We start from the raw sequence: 13,419 nt of genomic DNA on the forward strand, positions 1-13,419 counted from the left end.
TATTAAATAGACTTATTAAATAGGCTTATTAAATAGGCTCAATAAATAGGCTTATTAAATAGGCTCAATAAATAGGCTTATTAAATAGGCTCAATAAATAGGCTTATTAAATAGGCTCAATAAATAGGCTTATTAAATAGGCTCATTAAATACTTATTAAATAGGCTTATTAAATAGACTTATTAAATAGACATATTAAATAGGCTTATTAAATAGGCTTATTAAATAGGCTTATTAAAAAGGCTTATTAAATAGACTTATTAAATAGGCTCATTAAATACTTATTAAATATGTTTATTAAACAGGCGTATTAAATAGGATTATTAAATAGGCTTATTAAATAGGCTTAATAAATAGGCTTATTAAATAGACTTATTAAATAGCCTCATTAAATAGGCTTATTTTAGCAACTTAGGCTTATTAAATAGGTTTATTTCAGCAACTTAGACTTATTAAATAGCCTTATTAAATAGGCTTATTTCAGCAACTTAGGCTTATTAAATAAGCTTATTTCAGCAACTTATGCTTATTAAATAGCCTTATTAAACAGGTTTATTTCAGCAACTTAGGCTTATTAAATAGCATTTTTAAATAGGTTTATTTCAGCGACTTAGACTTATTAAATATACCTTTTTAAATAGGCTTAGTTCAGAAACTTAGGCTTATTAAATAGGCTTATTTCAGCAACTTAGGCTCATTAAGTAGCCTTATTAAATAGGCTTATTTCAGCAGCTTAGGCTTATTAAATAGGCTTATTTCAGCAAATTACCCTGATTAAAAAGGCTTATTTCAGCAACTTAGGCTTATTAAATAGCCTAATTAAGTAGGATTATTTCAGCAACTTGGGCTTATTAAATAGGCTTATTTCAGCAACTTAGGCTTATTAAATAGCCTAATTAAGTAAGATTATTTCAGCAACTTGGGCTTATTAAATAGGCTTATTTCAGCAAATTACTCTGATTAAAAAGGCTTATTTCAGCAACTTAGACTTATTAAATAGCCTTATTTCAGCAACTTAGACTCATTAAATAGGCTTATTTCAGCAACTTATGCTTATTAAATATACTTATTTCAGCAACTTCGGCTTATTAAATAGGCTTATTTCAGGAACTTAGACTTATTAAATAGCCTTATTTCAGCAACTTAGGCTTATTAAATAGGCTTATTTCAGCAACTTAGGCTTATTAAATAGCCTCATTTCAGCAACTTAGACTTATTAAATAGGCTTATTTCAGAAACTTAGGCTTATTAAATAGGCTTATTCAGCAACTTAGGCTTATTAAATAGGCTTATTTCAGCAACTTAGGCTTATTAAATAGGCTCATTCAGAAACTTAGGCTTATTAAATAGGCTTATTTCAGCAACTTAGACTTATTAAATAGGCCTATTAAATAGGCTTATTAAATAGACTTATTAAATAGGCTCATTAAATACCTATTAAATAGGCTTATTAAATAGGCTTATTAAATAGACTTATTAAATAGGCTCAATAAATAGGCTTATTAAATAGGCTTATTAAATAGGCTCAATAGATAGGCTTATTAAATAGGCTTATTAAATAGGCTTATTAAATAGACTTATTAAATAGGCTCAATAAATAGGCTTATTAAATAGGCTCAATAAATAGGCTTATTAAATAGGCTCAATAAATAGGCTTATTAAATAGGCTAAAAAAATAGGCTTATTAAATAGGCTCATTAAATACTTATTAAATAGGCTTATTAAATAGACTTATTAAATAGGCTTATTAAATAGGCTAATTAAATAAGCTTATTAAAAAGGCTTATTAAATAGACTCATTAAATAGGCTCATTAAATACTTATTAAATAGTTTTCTTAAATAGGCGTATTAAATAGGCTTATTAAATAGGCTTATTAAATAGGCTTATTAAAAAAGGCTTATTAAATAGACGTATTAAATAGGCTCATTAAATACTTATTAAATATGTTTATTAAATAGGCGTATTAAATAGGCTTATTAAATAGGCTTATTAAATAGGCTTATTAAATAGGCTCAATAAATAGGCGTATTAAATAGGCTTATTAAATAGGCTTATTAAATAGACTTATTAAATAGGCTTATTAAATAGGCTCAATAAATAGGCTTATTAAATAGGCTCAATAAATAGGCTTATTAAATAGGCTCAATAAATAGGCTTAGTAAATAGGCTCAATAAATAGGCTTATTAAATAGGCTCATTAAATACTTATTAAATAGGCTTATTAAATAGGCTTATTAAAAAGGCTTATTAAATAGACTTATTAAATAGGCTCATTAAATACTTATTAAATATGTTTATTAAATAGGCATATTAAATAGGCTTATTAAATAGGCTTATTAAATAGGCTTAATAAATATGCTTATTAAATAGACTTATTAAATAGCCTCATTAAATAGGCTTATTTTAGCAACTTAGGCTTATTAAATAGGTTTATTTCAGCAACTTAGACTTATTAAATAGCCTTATTAAATAGGCTTATTTCAGCAACTTAGGCTTATTAAATAAGCTTATTTCAGCAACTTATGCTTATTAAATAGCCTTATTAAACAGGTTTATTTCAGCAACTTAGGCTTATTAAATAGCATTTTTAAATAGGTTTATTTCAGCGACTTAGACTTATTAAATATACCTTTTTAAATAGGCTTAGTTCAGAAACTTATGCTTATTAAATAGGCTTATTTCAGCAACTTAGGCTCATTAAGTAGCCTTATTAAATAGGCTTATTTCAGCAGCTTAGGCTTATTAAATAGGCTTATTTCAGCAACTTAAACTTATTAAATAGCCTTATTTCAGCAACTTAGGCTTATTAAATAGCCTTATTTCAGCAACTTAGACTTATTAAATAGGCTTCTTCAGCAACTTAGGCTTATTAAATGGCCTTATTAAATAGGCTTATTTCAGCAACTTAGACTTATTAAATAGGTTTATTCAGCAACTTAGGCTTATTAAATAGGCTCATTCAGCAACTTAGGCTTATTAAATAGGCTTATTTCAGCAACTTAGACTTATTAAATAGGCCTATTAAATAGGCTTATTAAATAGGCTTATTTGAGCAACTTAGACTTATTAAATAGGCCTATTAAATAGGCTTATTAAATAGGCTTATTAAATAGGCTTATTTCAGCAACTTAGGCTAAGTAAATAGGCTTATTAAATAGACTTATTTCAGCAACTTAGGCTTATTAAATAGGCTTATTTCAGCAACTTAGACTTATTAAATAGCCTTATTTCAGCAACTTACGCTTATTAAATAGGCTTATTTCAGCAACTTAGGCTTATTAAATAGCCTAATTAAGTAGGCTTATTTCGGCAACTTGGGCTTATTAAATAGGCTTATTTCAGCAACTTACGCAGATTAAAAAGGCTTATTTCAGCAACTTAGACTTATTAAATAGCCTTATTTCAGCAACTTAGACTCATTAAATAGGCTTATTTCAGCAACTTATGCTTATTAAATATACTTATTTCAGCAACTTAGGCTTATTAAATAGGCTTATTTCAGGAACTTAGACTTATTAAATAGCCTTATTTCAGCAACTTAGGCTTATTAAATAGGCTTATTTCAGCAACTTAGGCTTATTAAATAGCCTCATTTCAGCAACTTAGACTTATTAAATAGGCTTATTTCAGCAACTTAGGCTTATTAAATAGGCTTATTCAGCAACTTAGGCTTATTAAATAGGCTTATTTCAGCAACCTTGGCTTATTAAATAGGCTCATTCAGAAACTTAGGCTTATTAAATAGGCTTATTTCAGCAACTTAGACTTATTAAATAGGCCTATTAAATAGGCTTATTAAATAGATTTATTAAATAGGCTCATTAAATACTTATTAAATAGGCTTATTAAATAGGCTTATTAAATAGGCTTATTAAATAGACTTATTAAATAGGCTCAATAAATAGGCTTATTAAAAAGGCTTATTAAATAGGCTCAATAGATAGGCTTATTAAATAGGCTTATTAAATAGACTTATTAAATAGGCTCAATAAATAGGCTTATTAAATAGGCTCAATAAATAGGCTTATTAAATAGGCTCAAAAAATAGGCTTATTAAATAGGCTCAATAAATAGGCTTATTAAATAGGCTCATTAAATACTTATTAAATAGTTTTCTTAAATAGGCGTATTAAATAGGCTTATTAAATAGGCTTATTAAATAGGCTTAGAAAATAGACTTATTAAATAGCCTCATTAAATAGGCTTATTTTAGCAACTTAGGCTTATTAAATAGGCTTATTTCAGCAACTTAGACTTATTAAATAGGCCTATCAAATAGGCTTATTAAATAGGCTTATTTCAGCAACTTAGGCTCATTAAATAGCTTTATTAAATAGGCTTATTAAATAGACTTATTAAATAGGCTCATTAAATACTTATTAAATAGGTTTATTAAATAGACGTATTAAATAGGCTCAATAAATAGGCTTATTAAATAGGCTTAATAAATAGGCTCAATAAATAGGCGTATTAAATAGGCTTATTAAATAGGCTTATTAAATAGACTTATTAAATAGGCTTATTAAATAGGCTCAATAAATAGGCTTATTAAATAGGCTCAATAAATAGGCTTATTAAATAGGCTCAATAAATAGGCTTATTAAATAGGCTCAATAAATAGGCTTATTAAATAGGCTCATTAAATACTTATTAAATAGGCTTATTAAATAGACTTATTAAATAGACTTATTAAATAGGCTTATTAAATAGGCTTATTAAATAGGCTTATTAAAAAGGCTTATTAAATAGACTTATTAAATAGGCTCATTAAATACTTATTAAATATGTTTATTAAATAGGCGTATTAAATAGGCTTATTAAATAAGCTTATTAAATAGGCTTAATAAATAGGCTTATTAAATAGACTTATTAAATAGACTCATTAAATAGGCTTATTTTAGCAACTTAGGCTTATTAAATATGTTTATTTCAGCAACTTAGACTTATTAAATAGCCTTATTAAATAGGCTTATTTCAGCAACTTAGGCTTATTAAATAAGCTTATTTCAGCAACTTATGCTTATTAAATAGCCTAATTAAACAGGTTTATTTCAGCAACTTAGGCTTATTAAATAGCATTTTTAAATAGGTTTATTTCAGCGACTTAGACTTATTAAATATACCTTTTTAAATAGGCTTAGTTCAGAAACTTATGCTTATTAAATAGGCTTATTTCAGCAACTTAGGCTCATTAAGTAGCCTTATTAAATAGGCTTATTTCAGCAACTTAGGCTTATTAAATAGGCTTATTTCAGCAACTTAAACTTATTAAATAGCCTTATTTCAGCAACTTAGGCTTATTAAATAGCCTTGTTTCAGCAACTTAGACTTATTTAATAGGCTTCTTCAGCAACTTAGGCTTATTAAATAGCCTTATTAAATAGGCTTATTTCAGCAACTTAGACTTATTAAATAGGTTTATTCAGCAACTTAGGCTTATTAAATAGGCTTATTCAGCAACTTAGGCTTATTAAATAGGCTTATTTCAGCAACTTAGGCTTATTAAATAGGCTCATTCAGCAACTTAGGCTTATTAAATAGGCTTATTTCAGCAACTTAGACTCATGAAATAGGCCTATTAAATAGGCTTATTAAATAGGCTTATTTCAGCAACTTAGACTTATTAAATAGGCCTATTAAATAGGCTTATTAAATAGGCTTATTTCAGCAAGTTAGGCTTATTAAATAGGCTTATTAAATAGGCCTATTTCAGCAACTTAGGCTTATTAAATAGGCTTATTTCAGCAACTTAGACTTATTAAATAGCCTTATTTCAGCAACTTACTCTTATTAAATAGGCTTATTTCAACAACTTAGGCTTATTAAATAGCCTAATTAAGTAGGCTTATTTCAGCAACTTGGGCTTATTAAATAGGCCTATTTCAGCAACTTAGACTTATTAAATAGGCCTATTAAATAGGCTTATTAAATAGACTTATTAAATAGGCTCATTAAATACTTATTAAATAGGCTTATTAAATAGGCTTATTAAATAGACTTATTAAATAGGCTCAATAAATAGGCTTATTAAATAGGCTTATTAAATAGGCTCAATAGATAGGCTTATTAAATAGGCTTATTAAATAGGCTTATTTCAGCAACTTAGGCTCATTAAGTAGCCTTATTAAATAGGCTTATTTCAGCAACTTAGGCTTATTAAATAGGCTTATTTCAGCAACTTAAACTTATTAAATAGCCTTATTTCAGCAACTTAGGCTTATTAAATAGCCTTGTTTCAGCAACTTAGACTTATTTAATAGGCTTCTTCAGCAACTTAGGCTTATTAAATAGCCTTATTAAATAGGCTTATTTCAGCAACTTAGACTTATTAAATAGGTTTATTCAGCAACTTAGGCTTATTAAATAGGCTTATTCAGCAACTTAGGCTTATTAAATAGGCTTATTTCAGCAACTTAGGCTTATTAAATAGGCTCATTCAGCAACTTAGGCTTATTAAATAGGCTTATTTCAGCAACTTAGACTCATGAAATAGGCCTATTAAATAGGCTTATTAAATAGGCTTATTTCAGCAACTTAGACTTATTAAATAGGCCTATTAAATAGGCTTATTAAATAGGCTTATTTCAGCAAGTTAGGCTTATTAAATAGGCTTATTAAATAGGCCTATTTCAGCAACTTAGGCTTATTAAATAGGCTTATTTCAGCAACTTAGACTTATTAAATAGCCTTATTTCAGCAACTTACTCTTATTAAATAGGCTTATTTCAACAACTTAGGCTTATTAAATAGCCTAATTAAGTAGGCTTATTTCAGCAACTTGGGCTTATTAAATAGGCCTATTTCAGCAACTTAGACTTATTAAATAGGCCTATTAAATAGGCTTATTAAATAGACTTATTAAATAGGCTCATTAAATACTTATTAAATAGGCTTATTAAATAGGCTTATTAAATAGACTTATTAAATAGGCTCAATAAATAGGCTTATTAAATAGGCTTATTAAATAGGCTCAATAGATAGGCTTATTAAATAGGCTTATTAAATAGGCTTATTGAATAGACTTATTAAATATGCTCAATAAATAGGCTTATTAAATAGGCTCAATAAATAGGCTTATTAAATAGGCTCAATAAATAGGCTTATTAAATAGGCTCAATAAATAGGCTTATTAAATAGGCTCATTAAATACTTATTAAATAGGCTTATTAAATAGACTTATTAAATAGGCTTATTAAATAGGCTTATTAAATAAGCTTATTAAAAAGGCTTATTAAATAGACTTATTAAATAGGCTCATTAAATACTTATTAAATAGTTTTCTTAAATAGGCGTATTAAATAGGCTTATTAAATAGGCTTATAAAATAGACTTATTAAATAGCCTCATTAAATAGGCTTATTTTAGCAACTTAGGCTTATTAAATAGGCTTATTTCAGCAACTTAGACTTATTAAATAGGTTTATTCAGCAACTTAGGCTTATTAAATAGGCTTATTCAGCAACTTAGGCTTATTAAATAGGCTTATTTCAGCAACTTAGGCTTATTAAATAGGCTCATTCAGCAACTTAGGCTTATTAAATAGGCTTATTTCAGCAACTTAGACTCATGAAATAGGCCTATTAAATAGGCTTATTAAATAGGCTTATTTCAGCAACTTAGACTTATTAAATAGGCCTATTAAATAGGCTTATTAAATAGGCTTATTTCAGCAAGTTAGGCTTATTAAATAGGCTTATTAAATAGGCCTATTTCAGCAACTTAGGCTTATTAAATAGGCTTATTTCAGCAACTTAGACTTATTAAATAGCCTTATTTCAGCAACTTACTCTTATTAAATAGGCTTATTTCAACAACTTAGGCTTATTAAATAGCCTAATTAAGTAGGCTTATTTCAGCAACTTGGGCTTATTAAATAGGCCTATTTCAGCAACTTAGACTTATTAAATAGGCCTATTAAATAGGCTTATTAAATAGACTTATTAAATAGCCTCATTAAATACTTATTAAATAGGCTTATTAAATAGGCTTATTAAATAGACTTATTAAATAGGCTCAATAAAAAGCTTATTAAATAGGCTTATTAAATAGGCTCAATAGATAGGCTTATTAAATAGGCTTATTAAATAAGCTTATTGAATAGACTTATTAAATAGGCTCAATAAATAGGCTTATTAAATAGGCTCAATAAATAGGCTTATTAAATAGGCTCAATAAATAGGCTTATTAAATAGGCTCAATAAATAGGCTTATTAAATAGGCTCATTAAATACTTATTAAATAGGCTTATTAAATAGACGTATTAAATAGGCTTATTAAATAGGCTTATTAAATAAGCTTATTAAAAAGGCTTATTAAATAGACTTATTAAATAGGCTCATTAAATACTTATTAAATAGTTTTCTTAAATAGGCGTATTAAATAGGCTTATTAAATAGGCTTATAAAATAGACTTATTAAATAGCCTCATTAAATAGGCTTATTTTAGCAACTTAGGCTTATTAAATAGGCTTATTTCAGCAACTTAGACTTATTAAATAGGTTTATTCAGCAACTTAGGCTTATTAAATAGGCTTATTCAGCAACTTAGGCTTATTAAATAGGCTTATTTCAGCAACTTAGGCTTATTAAATAGGCTCATTCAGCAACTTAGGCTTATTAAATAGGCTTATTTCAGCAACTTAGACTCATGAAATAGGCCTATTAAATAGGCTTATTAAATAGGCTTATTTCAGCAACTTAGACTTATTAAATAGGCCTATTAAATAGGCTTATTAAATAGGCTTATTTCAGCAAGTTAGGCTTATTAAATAGGCTTATTAAATAGGCCTATTTCAGCAACTTAGGCTTATTAAATAGGCTTATTTCAGCAACTTAGACTTATTAAATAGCCTTATTTCAGCAACTTACTCTTATTAAATAGGCTTATTTCAACAACTTAGGCTTATTAAATAGCCTAATTAAGTAGGCTTATTTCAGCAACTTGGGCTTATTAAATAGGCCTATTTCAGCAACTTAGACTTATTAAATAGGCCTATTAAATAGGCTTATTAAATAGACTTATTAAATAGCCTCATTAAATACTTATTAAATAGGCTTATTAAATAGGCTTATTAAATAGACTTATTAAATAGGCTCAATAAAAAGCTTATTAAATAGGCTTATTAAATAGGCTCAATAGATAGGCTTATTAAATAGGCTTATTAAATAAGCTTATTGAATAGACTTATTAAATAGGCTCAATAAATAGGCTTATTAAATAGGCTCAATAAATAGGCTTATTAAATAGGCTCAATAAATAGGCTTATTAAATAGGCTCAATAAATAGGCTTATTAAATAGGCTCATTAAATACTTATTAAATAGGCTTATTAAATAGACGTATTAAATAGGCTTATTAAATAGGCTTATTAAATAAGCTTATTAAAAAGGCTTATTAAATAGACTTATTAAATAGGCTCATTAAATACTTATTAAATAGTTTTCTTAAATAGGCGTATTAAATAGGCTTATTAAATAGGCTTATAAAAAAGACTTATTAAATAGCCTCATTAAATAGGCTTATTTTAGCAACTTAGGCTTATTAAATAGGCTTATTTCAGCAACTTAGTCTTATTAAATAGGTTTATTCAGCAACTTAGGCTTATTAAATAGGCTTATTCAGCAACTTAGGCTTATTAAATAGGCTTTTTTCAGCAACTTAGGCTTATTAAATAGGCTCATTCAGAAACTTAGGCTTATTAAATAGGCTTATTTCAGCAACTTAGACTTATTAAATGGGCCTATCAAATAGGCTTATTAAATAGGCTTATTTCAGCAACTTAGGCTCATTAAATAGCTTTATTAAATAGGCTTATTAAATAGACTTATTAAATAGGCTCATTAAATACTTATTAAATAGGCTTATTAAATAGACTTATTAAATAGGCTCAATAAATAGGCTTATTAAATAGGCTTATTAAATAGGCTCAATAAATAGGCGTATTAAATAGGCTTATTAAATGGGCTTATTAAATAGACTTATTAAATAGGCTTATTAAATAGGCTCAATAAATAGGCTGATTAAATAGGCTCAATAAATAGGCTTATTAAATAGGCTCAATAAATAGGCTTATTAAATAGGCTCAATAAATAGGCTTATTAAATAGGCTCAATAAATAGGCTTATTAAATAGGCTCATTAAATACTTATTAAATAGGCTTATTAAATAGACTTATTAAATAGACTTATTAAATAGGCTTATTAAATAGGCTTATTAAATAGGCTTATTAAAAAGGCTTATTAAATAGGCTTATTAAATAGGCTCATTAAATACTTATTAAATATGTTTATTAAATAGGCGTATTAAATAGGCTTATTAAATAGGCTTATTAAATAGGCTTAATAAATAGGCTTATTAAATAGACTTATTAAATAGCCTCATTAAATAGGCTTATTTTAGCAACTTAGGCTTATTAAATAGGTTTATTTCAGCAACTTAGACTTATTAAATAGCCTTATTAAATAGGCTTATTTCAGCAACTTAGGCTTATTAAATAAGCTTATTTCAGCAACTTATGCTTATTAAATAGCCTAATTAAACAGGTTTATTTCAGCAACTTAGGCTTATTAAATAGCATTTTTAAATAGGTTTATTTCAGCGACTTAGACTTATTAAATATACCTTTTTAAATAGGCTTAGTTCAGAAACTTATGCTTATTAAATAGGCTTATTTCAGCAACTTAGGCTCATTAAGTAGCCTTATTAAATAGGCTTATTTCAGCAACTTAGGCTTATTAAATAGGCTTATTTCAGCAACTTAAACTTATTAAATAGCCTTATTTCAGCAACTTAGGCTTATTAAATAGGCTTATTCAGCAACTTAGGCTTATTAAATAGGCTTATTTCAGCAACTTAGGCTTATTAAATAGGCTTATTCAGCAACTTAGGCTTATTAAATAGGCTTATTTCAGCAACCTTGGCTTATTAAATAGGCTCATTCAGAAACTTAGGCTTATTAAATAGGCTTATTTCAGCAACTTAGACTTATGAAATAGGCCTATTAAATAGGCTTATTAAATAGATTTATTAAATAGGCTCATTAAATACTTATTAAATAGGCTTATTAAATAGGCTCAATAAATAGGCTTATTAAAAAGGCTTATTAAATAGGCTCAATAGATAGGCTTATTAAATAGGCTTATTAAATAGACTTATTAAATAGGCTCAATAAATAGGCTTATTAAATAGGCTCAATAAATAGGCTTATTAAATAGGCTCAAAAAATAGGCTTATTAAATAGGCTCAATAAATAGGCTTATTAAATAGGCTCATTAAATACTTATTAAATAGTTTTCTTAAATAGGCGTATTAAATAGGCTTATTAAATAGGCTTATTAAATAGGCTTAGAAAATAGACTTATTAAATAGCCTCATTAAATAGGCTTATTTTAGCAACTTAGGCTTATTAAATAGGCTTATTTCAGCAACTTAGACTTATTAAATAGGCCTATCAAATAGGCTTATTAAATAGGCTTATTTCAGCAACTTAGGCTCATTAAATAGCTTTATTAAATAGGCTTATTAAATAGACTTATTAAATAGGCTCATTAAATACTTATTAAATAGGTTTATTAAATAGACGTATTAAATAGGCTCAATAAATAGGCTTATTAAATAGGCTTAATAAATAGGCTCAATAAATAGGCGTATTAAATAGGCTTATTAAATAGGCTTATTAAATAGACTTATTAAATAGGCTTATTAAATAGGCTCAATAAATAGGCTTATTAAATAGGCTCAATAAATAGGCTTATTAAATAGGCTCAATAAATAGGCTTATTAAATAGGCTCAATAAATAGGCTTATTAAATAGGCTCATTAAATACTTATTAAATAGGCTTATTAAATAGGCTCAATAAATAGGCTTATTAAAAAGGCTTATTAAATAGGCTCAATAGATAGGCTTATTAAATAGGCTTATTAAATAGACTTATTAAATAGGCTCAATAAATAGGCTTATTAAATAGGCTCAATAAATAGGCTTATTAAATAGGCTCAAAAAATAGGCTTATTAAATAGGCTCAATAAATAGGCTTATTAAATAGGCTCATTAAATACTTATTAAATAGTTTTCTTAAATAGGCGTATTAAATAGGCTTATTAAATAGGCTTATTAAATAGGCTTAGAAAATAGACTTATTAAATAGCCTCATTAAATAGGCTTATTTTAGCAACTTAGGCTTATTAAATAGGCTTATTTCAGCAACTTAGACTTATTAAATAGGCCTATCAAATAGGCTTATTAAATAGGCTTATTTCAGCAACTTAGGCTCATTAAATAGCTTTATTAAATAGGCTTATTAAATAGACTTATTAAATAGGCTCATTAAATACTTATTAAATAGGTTTATTAAATAGACGTATTAAATAGGCTCAATAAATAGGCTTATTAAATAGGCTTAATAAATAGGCTCAATAAATAGGCGTATTAAATAGGCTTATTAAATAGGCTTATTAAATAGACTTATTAAATAGGCTTATTAAATAGGCTCAATAAATAGGCTTATTAAATAGGCTCAATAAATAGGCTTATTAAATAGGCTCAATAAATAGGCTTATTAAATAGGCTCAATAAATAGGCTTATTAAATAGGCTCATTAAATACTTATTAAATAGGCTTATTAAATAGACTTATTAAATAGACTTATTAAATAGGCTTATTAAATAGGCTTATTAAATAGGCTTATTAAAAAGGCTTATTAAATAGACTTATTAAATAGGCTCATTAAATACTTATTAAATATGTTTATTAAATAGGCGTATTAAATAGGCTTATTAAATAGGCTTATTAAATAGGCTTAATAAATAGGCTTATTAAATAGACTTATTAAATAGACTCATTAAATAGGCTTATTTTAGCAACTTAGGCTTATTAAATATGTTTATTTCAGCAACTTAGACTTATTAAATAGCCTTATTAAATAGGCTTATTTCAGCAACTTAGGCTTATTAAATAAGCTTATTTCAGCAACTTATGCTTATTAAATAGCCTAATTAAACAGGTTTATTTCAGCAACTTAGGCTTATTAAATAACATTTTTAAATAGGTTTATTTCAGCGACTTAGACTTATTAAATATACCTTTTTAAATAGGCTTAGTTCAGAAACTTATGCTTATTAAATAGGCTTATTTCAGCAACTTAAACTTATTAAATAGCCTTATTTCAGCAACTTAGGCTTATTAAATAGCCTTATTTCAGCAACTTAGACTTATTAAATAGGCTTCTTCAGCAACTTAGGCTTATTAAATGGCCTTATTAAATAGGCTTATTTCAGCAACTTAGACTTATTAAATAGGTTTATTCAGCAACTTAGGCTTATTAAATAGGCTCATTCAGCAACTTAGGCTTATTAAATAGGCTTATTTCAGCAACTTAGACTTATTAAATAGGCCTATTAAATAGGCTTATTAAATAGG

Source organism: Petromyzon marinus, unplaced genomic scaffold (assembly GCF_048934315.1).
Source record: "Petromyzon marinus isolate PM22_M1 ecotype Great Lakes invasive population unplaced genomic scaffold, UKy_Petmar_22M1.pri1.0 PM_G_Scaffold_10, whole genome shotgun sequence".
NCBI lineage: Eukaryota > Metazoa > Chordata > Hyperoartia > Petromyzontiformes > Petromyzontidae > Petromyzon > Petromyzon marinus.